Here is an 8,351-nt window from a genome sequence, read left to right on the forward strand (position 1 = left end):
AGCGCTGCCACAGAGGCAGGAGAGGCTCCCGCCACCACCACTGTGCTCTCCAGCCTGTGAGCCCAGCTTCTGGCTGAGTGCTGCTCCCCCTGTGGGAGCACACTGACCACCAGGAAGCAGCTCTTGTGTTGAGCATCTGCCCGCTGGTGGTCAGTGCACATCATAGCGACCAGTGTTCAGCTGTTCGGTCTATTTGCATATTAGCCTTTTATTATATAGGATTACCTTGTTGTGGATTGCTATCCCAGATGATAGGAGTGATAGATGAGACAGTGATTCAGGGAAGAAGAGCCACATGCAAGATACATTATTAAGGTGGTTGCCATTAAGTGAAACCAGTTATTAAGTCGTAAGGAAATATCCGCCAGGTGGCAAAGTCAATGGCATCTCAAGGGGGAAAACCTCTGTTTTATAGATCTTATTAGCCAAAAGTAACCCCTGACTTTCCTGATTATGAATGCATGGGCTCTAGTTAAGTTTTGAAAAGGCATCAATATTGAAGCTTGGGAAAGAGATAAAAGGTCTGAGACTTGGGCATGAGATGAGTCAAGTGTCACCTGTGCAGAAGCCCAAACCCAACTGAGACAAAGCAGAGGCAACAGCTTTAACAAAGACCTCTAAATTCAAGAGAAACTGAAGCAGCACACAAGCTTCTTAACTATAAAATGACAATAGTATTCACTGTTTCTGGATTGCTATAAATGCTAAATAGCATTCAGAGTGATACACTGGCAGAGCATATTCTTGATAAACGTATTTAATATGTCCCTTACTGAACTCTATCATCAATAAAAGCATTTCCCAAATTTATATAAAGTCTAGATGAAATAAAATTGGCCAGGTTTAGATTATTATTGAATCTGGGTTATAAGTAAACATGTGTCTAATGTATCCTAATCATTACTTTGGCATACATGTTTGAAATTTTGTGTAAAAGATTTTAAATAATATCCATAAAATCTAAAAAGTAAAAACAAGTAACCCTGCTCTGCTAGGTCCGCCAGTATATTTGTAGTCATTTCAGAGTATCAGTGTCTATTGCATCCCCTTTCTTGTGGTCAGAAATAGAATCAGTCCATTAATTTCGCAGTCTTCACTTTCTATAATTCTAGACTCTTTATTTCTCCTTTTCTGAACCTGCCTGTTTCCTTCATGAAATGTTATTGAGATGAAATTCATATCTTATATTTTGACTGTGTTTACATGCATTTATTTCTTCCCCACTAGGTTGCAAACAAATGCATACAAAGTCTCTCTTCATTTTTTTACCCAACAAGTAGTGTGTATTTATCATGTAATAGATCAATACATTTGCACTGAAAGACTTAGAATCACAGTACTAACTTCTGATATTAAACAATTGTATTTGTTTACCTTTTACCTTAAAGCAGGAAGCAAATATAGCCAACAGACAATTTTGTCAAAAATGCCAATTTGCTCTATTAAACTGAGATTCAAATCAAACTTCATAGCAGCCTGATTACTAAACTTGGATATTCTTACTGATCATAATGTAGGAAAATGAATCATTGCACATCGTGAGCCACACTTTTCTCTAAAGAATAATTTGAGAATTTTTCATTGTGATTGACAAAGCTGCCAAAGTAAAGTCCCATATTTTTTCATAAAAGGAATAATTTTTCAGTCAAATAACTTTCTTTCAGTATAGTCTTTTCCAGTTTGTATAAATCATCCTTTATCCCTTTTAGTATTTTCTTTACTGAAGTTAAGCATTAGTTCTTAAATATAAATGACCTGCACATCTTAAGTCTACATACTAGTCTGCCATCCTGAATCACTCTTAGAATTTCCTACTGATTTTATATGTAGAAAAAAATAATAAAGTAATCTGCTTCTTGAATGCTAAAGTATCAAATAAAATCTAATGATGGATTTAGTTCTTTTCTTCTTAAAAACCATTACTCCAGGTGGTATAATATGTGACCTAATTTACTCCTTTATGATTTCCATATTTCCTATTTCCAAATAATTACTTATGACCCACTTCCTTTTTTTAATTCTAAGCCAGAAATATAGTTGCTTAGGAAGAAAATCACACTGATATCATTTTTCACTTTAAGAGTCTAATTTAGAAAGTGAATATTTGAGAGTAATTTTATAAATTGTCACAGAAAAATTGAATCTATATCTTAACATTGAGTTTATCTCTAAAATAGATCATTCAGGAGGCTAGGGAAAATGATATCTATTTTTATTTACTAGTGTATCTTCCCCTATGATTGGTTTAAAGTAGAAATTCAATAATTCAATGAATGTCCAGATGGATAAATTTTAATATGCCTTTACTACAATCTCCATTAAGACTAAGAGCAGTCAGACCAAAACTGTACTTTGGGCTCTGTTGGCCCACATTAAACATTGCAATTAAATAGTAATTAGATAATTTTTTGTTTACTTTATTCAAGCATTTAAAATCACAATAACTTCAGTCATTCACCATTGATTTTCTGTTTATAGTCCTTGAATAATTTATTTTACTTGTTAATCAAATGGACCCTAGAATGGACACAAATCTCAACTAAACATTCAATACAATTTCCTAAGAACATAACTTACAAGATGACTATTTCATATTATTTCTTTTCTCTTCACACCGTTAATTTTTCTCCTTTACCTGATCTGGTGACCTCATCTCATACTGCATTCAGAAAGTAGATGTAGTTAATTGAGAAGTAACATTTTCTCACTAGAAAACACATCCCATATCTAAATCTAGGTCTTCATAATGTGCCTTTTCTTCTGTAATGAAAAACCTGGCTCTCTTCTATCTAATAGCAACTCCTTATGCAAACTATCTCATCCACTCTCATCTGATCCATAATGGCTCTCAAAAATCAGCATTTTACTTATTCCATTGGAGGATTATTATTGGTATATAAATATTCCTTAAGCTCAATTATTACATATATATATATATATATATATATATATATATATATATATATATATATATTTCTTTCCTACTCTACACCTCTGACTACAACTTCATTTATTACCCAACTACCTTGCTTTTAAGGGTTGTTTATTCTCAGTGTCTAATTTCTCACTCTACTTACTTCCTCAGTTCTATCTAATCAGGGTTAATCCCTATAGCAACCTGGGAAGAGCTTTTAGCATTTCAAAAAGTTACTTTTCTAACTTGTTGGTATTATTTGACAGAGTTGACCTCATTTTTTTCTCAAAATATTTTCTTCTATAGATTTTATGACATTGCATATCATTCAGTTTTCAGGTTTTTTTTCAATACTTCAGAGAGTTAATTTCTCAACAACCATAGCTAAAGAATTCCCTTTCCCCTATTGTTCTACTGTTTATTGCCTTATTTTTTTCTTTATGACATTTACCACTACCTAATATTATGTTATAATTTATTTAAATGTTTATTGCCTTTGTCCCCAACAATTATGGGAGCATCACTGGATCAGGGTATTTGTGTATCTTTTGCTTCTGAAGTCTCAGCATTAATTGTTGGAGTCATTAATGCTCATCTATATTTCCAGTTCTCTTTTTCTCTGCCCCCTGTTAGTGTTGCACACTGCCACACCCCACAACCTCCAAACTTCAAGTTGGAAATGAATTTTGTCTTTGAGAAAAAAGTACTTAAATGTCTCCTTGTACTTTGTCATGTTTCCTTCCCCTGCCATAGAAACCAAAGACCTGCCCAGTTGTACAGCCTCTGTCAAAGCTATTTCCCTAAGAAGGACCCACTTGAATAGAATAACTAGAATGGGCATGTTGCTGGAAAAAAGTAAATATGTGGTATTGGTGTTTTAAGGTAGTGTGGTTTTATATTTAATTGTTACAGCAGCATTGCCTAGCCTGCCCTGACTTGCATACTATAATATTTAACAAATACTTATAGGATAAATAAATTCAACTTTATCATAATATGTACAAGGGTATCTCAGTCAAGAATTAATTTTAATGCACCAGATGATTGGTATTTATTATGAAATATGGAAGCAGTGATCTCTAAAATAAGTCTTGATATGCTCAACATCTACTTTCATAACGTGTCTTTTTTGTTTGTTTGTTTCTGTATTTTTTGTTAGAACGACTCAGCAAAATTAAATTCCTGTTTATTGTTGGATATTGTTTCATACATATATAAAACAGGCAAAATAAAAAACAAAACATACAGAATAAAACAACAACCCAGCAACTTCATAGATAGATGAAAAAGGAAAAAAAAAAAAGAAACCTTTTTACCTTTGGCCTTTTTAACTATCTCATACAAACTAACTACTTATAGAACAGCTAAGTACATACACAAATGTGGCTGTAATACTCAGAATAATATTTTTGTTGTTCTTTTACAATTTTTTCTCCTTTGATATTATAATGAACTTGGTCACCCCATGAGTAAAGTCAGAAGCAGGACAGAGAATGCTCCAAAGGCTGGTTTGGTCATCCCATGATCATTAAAAATGTATAAAAATATGAAATGTAAATTAAAAATATAGTTTCCTTTTTAAAGTACTTTTAAGAAAAAAAAAAAAAAGCAGGGCCTTGAACGTTTTGGTTCTTTTTTCCTCCCCTGTTGCACATTCCCTTGAGGTTTTGGTTGGGTGTGGGAGAGTGTGTGCCATCCGCAGGTGGCACTGCCCCAGGTTGGGAGGTGGGTGGGTGGGCAGGTGGGCAGGAGTCTCTACTTGAAGGTTACCACATTTAGATGCTGAGATGGGAAATAGAGGGTGAATAGGTCACAGAGGTCTTTTCCTTTTTTTTTTTTAAAGGAAAATTTTTTTAAGTTTAACTTTTCCTTTTATTTTTATATATTTTTTATTTCAGAGAGGAAGGGAGAGGGGGAGACAGACACATCAATGATGAGAGAGAATCACTGATCAACTGCCTTCTGCATGCCCTACACTGGAGATCCAGAAGGCAACGCTGGCACGTGCCTTGACCAGAACTGAAACCCGGACCCTTCAGTCCTCTGGTCAAGGCTCAATCCACTGAGCCAAACAGGCTAGGGCTAACTTTTCCTTTTTTTTTTTTTTTTTGACTGTCTAGTCATTCTCATCAGTCTTCTGCTTCTTGGTGTCAACATCTTCATCCTCATCATCTCCAGCTGGCCCCCTGCCCATAGCTGCCTATCTTCATCTCCGTCATCTTCCACCCCATCACCTCCCTCTTCCTCCTCCTTCTTCCTCTTCTCCATCTACCTCATTGTCAGCCTCCTGCTCCCCATTTTCCTCCTTAGTGTTCCCATTTGCAGATGCATCTCTGCAATCCTCTGCCTCCTCCACAACTTCCTTCTCCTTTAAGTCCTTGGTGGTGATCTCGGAGCTGGTGTCCACGGCCCTGTCTGACCTGGAAGGGCATGCTGGTGATCTGATCCGATGCTGTGGATTTTTTTTTGTGTGTGTGTGTTGTGTTGTGTGTGTTTGTGTTTTATTATTTTATTTCTTTCTTTATTGATTAAGGTATTACATATGGGTCCTTATCGCCCCATTGCTCCCCAACCCCCCTCATGCCCTAACCCCCCTGGTGTCTGTGTCCATTGGTTATGTTTATATGCATGCATACAAGTCCTTTGGTTGATCTCTCCTCTTACCCCCACCCTCCCCTACCTTCCCTCTGAGGTTTGACGGTCTGATCGATGCTTCTCTGTCTCTGGATCTGTTTTTGTTCATCAGTTTATGTTGTTCATTATATTCCACAAATGAGTGAGATCATGTGATATTTATCTTTCTCTGACTGACTTATTTTGCTTAACATAATGCTCTCCAGGTCCATCCATGCTGTTGCAAATGGTAGGAGTTCCTTTCTTTTTACAGCAGCGTAATATTCCATTGTGTAAATGTACCACCGTTTTTTAACCTACTCATGGGGAGAAAAAGGAACCCTCATGCAGTGGATTTTTTTGTTTTAAAGCAAGAGTTGGAAGACTCTGGGGAAGAAGCTGCCTGAGTCCAAGGAGGAGGTGGCTGCAGCGAGCAGAGAGACAGCCATAGGAACAATACAAAGATGGCTTTCCATCGCAGCTAGTCCATAACATGCCTGGTATTATCATTGTGCTAAATGTCATTAGATGGAAAAAATAATCAAGCTCTATGACCAGCACAGCTCTGTGCATTGATATTAAGACGTTACTCACAGCTTCTAATTTTCCTTTGTTAACATACTTGCAGGATTTTCATGGTCAAATATAAAATGGATCCCTCTGTCCTTCTCTACCTCTCCTTTTCTTATTCAAATTCTTCTAGAATATGGGGGAGCTATGAAAAGTTCAAAGATGGACCATCATGCTTTAAAAAGTACTTTAGCATATGAACCTGTTGTCCAACTTTAAATAAGCAGTTTCTATTTAAAATATACCTCAATGGAGATTTGAGTCCCGCTTTTAATCATTTAAACTATTCTTGAACTACCTAAAATATGCATGTTCTAAGTTCCAAACACCACATTTTTATCCAAGTAGCCCTATCTCCCTTAAGTAATATAATGCAGTAATAATTCAAAACTATGACCACCCAAATCTAAAAGCATTTTCTTATTCACTAAACAATGCAGTCATTTTTATTCCACTATCATGAATTTCCTTGTGTTATTCTCTCCTCTGGAATGGCCTTCCCCTGTGTTTCCACATTCCAATGGCCATCCATTTTACAAGAAACACTTCATCTTTCCTGCTTATGCTGGATCCCATGATAATTCTAGTTCCCACTGATCTTTCCCTGTGAGCTGCAGTAGCACTCAAAATTCACAGACTATTCTGCGCATTTTGGAAGATTTATGTTTTGTCTGGTAATGGTCTATAATTGCTTCATATATGCTAACCTGGCCTCCAAAATTAGTTTTTGAAAATTAATGAGACATGAGCTTGTCTTTTCTGTATAATTCCCATAGCAACAACAAAAAAATGTAGTAGGCACACACAGTAGGTATTCAAGAAAAAATGTGTTCATTTGAATGAAACTGATTTGAATTTAACAAGATTTATATGAAATTGTGAATCTTGTGACGAGTGGCAACTTACACCTACTAAAAACATTAAAGGAGATTATGCGTTCTTGCCTAAGTTTTATGTCCAATTTGTTCCAGTCCCAAACCCCTTGACAAAAACAAAACCTTTTAATTTGTTTGCAAAATATTCCCTCCTTGCTCCCATCTTGCCACTGTAGCCCTGTGATATACTGCTCTTGCCTATTACCCCTTTATGGCTGTTTTGTTAAAGTTCATACCGCAAAGACCTGTAAAAGAAATTTATGGCTCGAGGGACTTCAGCAAATTTTAAATAACCATAACAGGAACATGAAGCATTAATTAAAGACACGAGAATCTAAGTTATAACAGGAATCCTGACATTTAAGGCCCCGGAACCAGGTAAATTTAAAACAGTATAACAAACAGAGAGTAATTTGATGGTCAGGAGGTGATAATGGATATCTTAATACCTTTATCAAGAGAAAGTGCCTGTCCTTGCTCTAACCCCTACCCAAGGACTTCAGGGGCTTCCTTCATAAAACAGGGTGATGCCTAAATATTTTTGCAATACATCATATATAAGCCAGTCTTTAAGTACACCGAAGATGAAACACCACCATCCCAACTTTCACACACCGATTTTGAAATAAAAGACTTTAACATGTTTGTCGGCAATTGTCCATTTTTTAGTTCAGTGTGGGCTGAATTTAAAGCCAGGGCATCAAGGCACATGGCACAATACATAGGAACAATTTTACCCCAGGGACTATACTCCTCCTTGTCTACAGGCAGAAGCTGCTAGTCCTGACTCACACTTTCAAACCAAGCAGTGGAAAATACTTCACCTATCTGAATGAATAACAATGCAATAGGAGAGACTCAAATTGTTTTGTGTGCTTCTTAGCTACCACCTCTCCAAGAATGTAAAAAATACATATTATACATATTTATTAAATGCATGTTCAATAAAAAAAAAGAAACACAAATCGATCCTCAAGCTCAGATGTGAAGCAAATATCTGTCTCTGTCTCATCCCCACCTGTACATAAGTTAATTCTTCCCTAGAAGGGTAGACTGTTTTCTCTCTCTAAAATTCTATGGCATATATTACCGTTCATTTGTGATATGTCAGTTTGTTGTATTGCTAGGTTTTGCATATAGAGTCTTACTTGTCAAGTACATTGGAAGATAAGTCCCATAATTTATACTTGTATCCTCTACAACACTTGGCACAGACTTTGAATATATTAGACTCTTAATAAATATTTGTTGGTTGATTAATCGATTTACCACACCTGCTAATTGCAAAGTGCCATCATTTGTCATTAATGACTCATAAATGGATTACCAAAAATCATGCGAATTTGACTATAATCCGATTAAGCCCAAAATTAACATCA

General features: G+C 35.9%; 1 pseudogene; it reads right to left on the bottom strand.

Moving 5' to 3' along the window:
• Positions 1–5,030: 5,030 nt before the first annotated feature.
• LOC103303874 (prothymosin alpha-like) lies at positions 5,031–7,206 on the bottom strand (annotated as a pseudogene).
• Between the last annotated feature and the right edge of the window lie 1,145 nt (positions 7,207–8,351).

Source organism: Eptesicus fuscus, chromosome 12, assembly GCF_027574615.1.
Source record: "Eptesicus fuscus isolate TK198812 chromosome 12, DD_ASM_mEF_20220401, whole genome shotgun sequence".
NCBI lineage: Eukaryota > Metazoa > Chordata > Mammalia > Chiroptera > Vespertilionidae > Eptesicus > Eptesicus fuscus.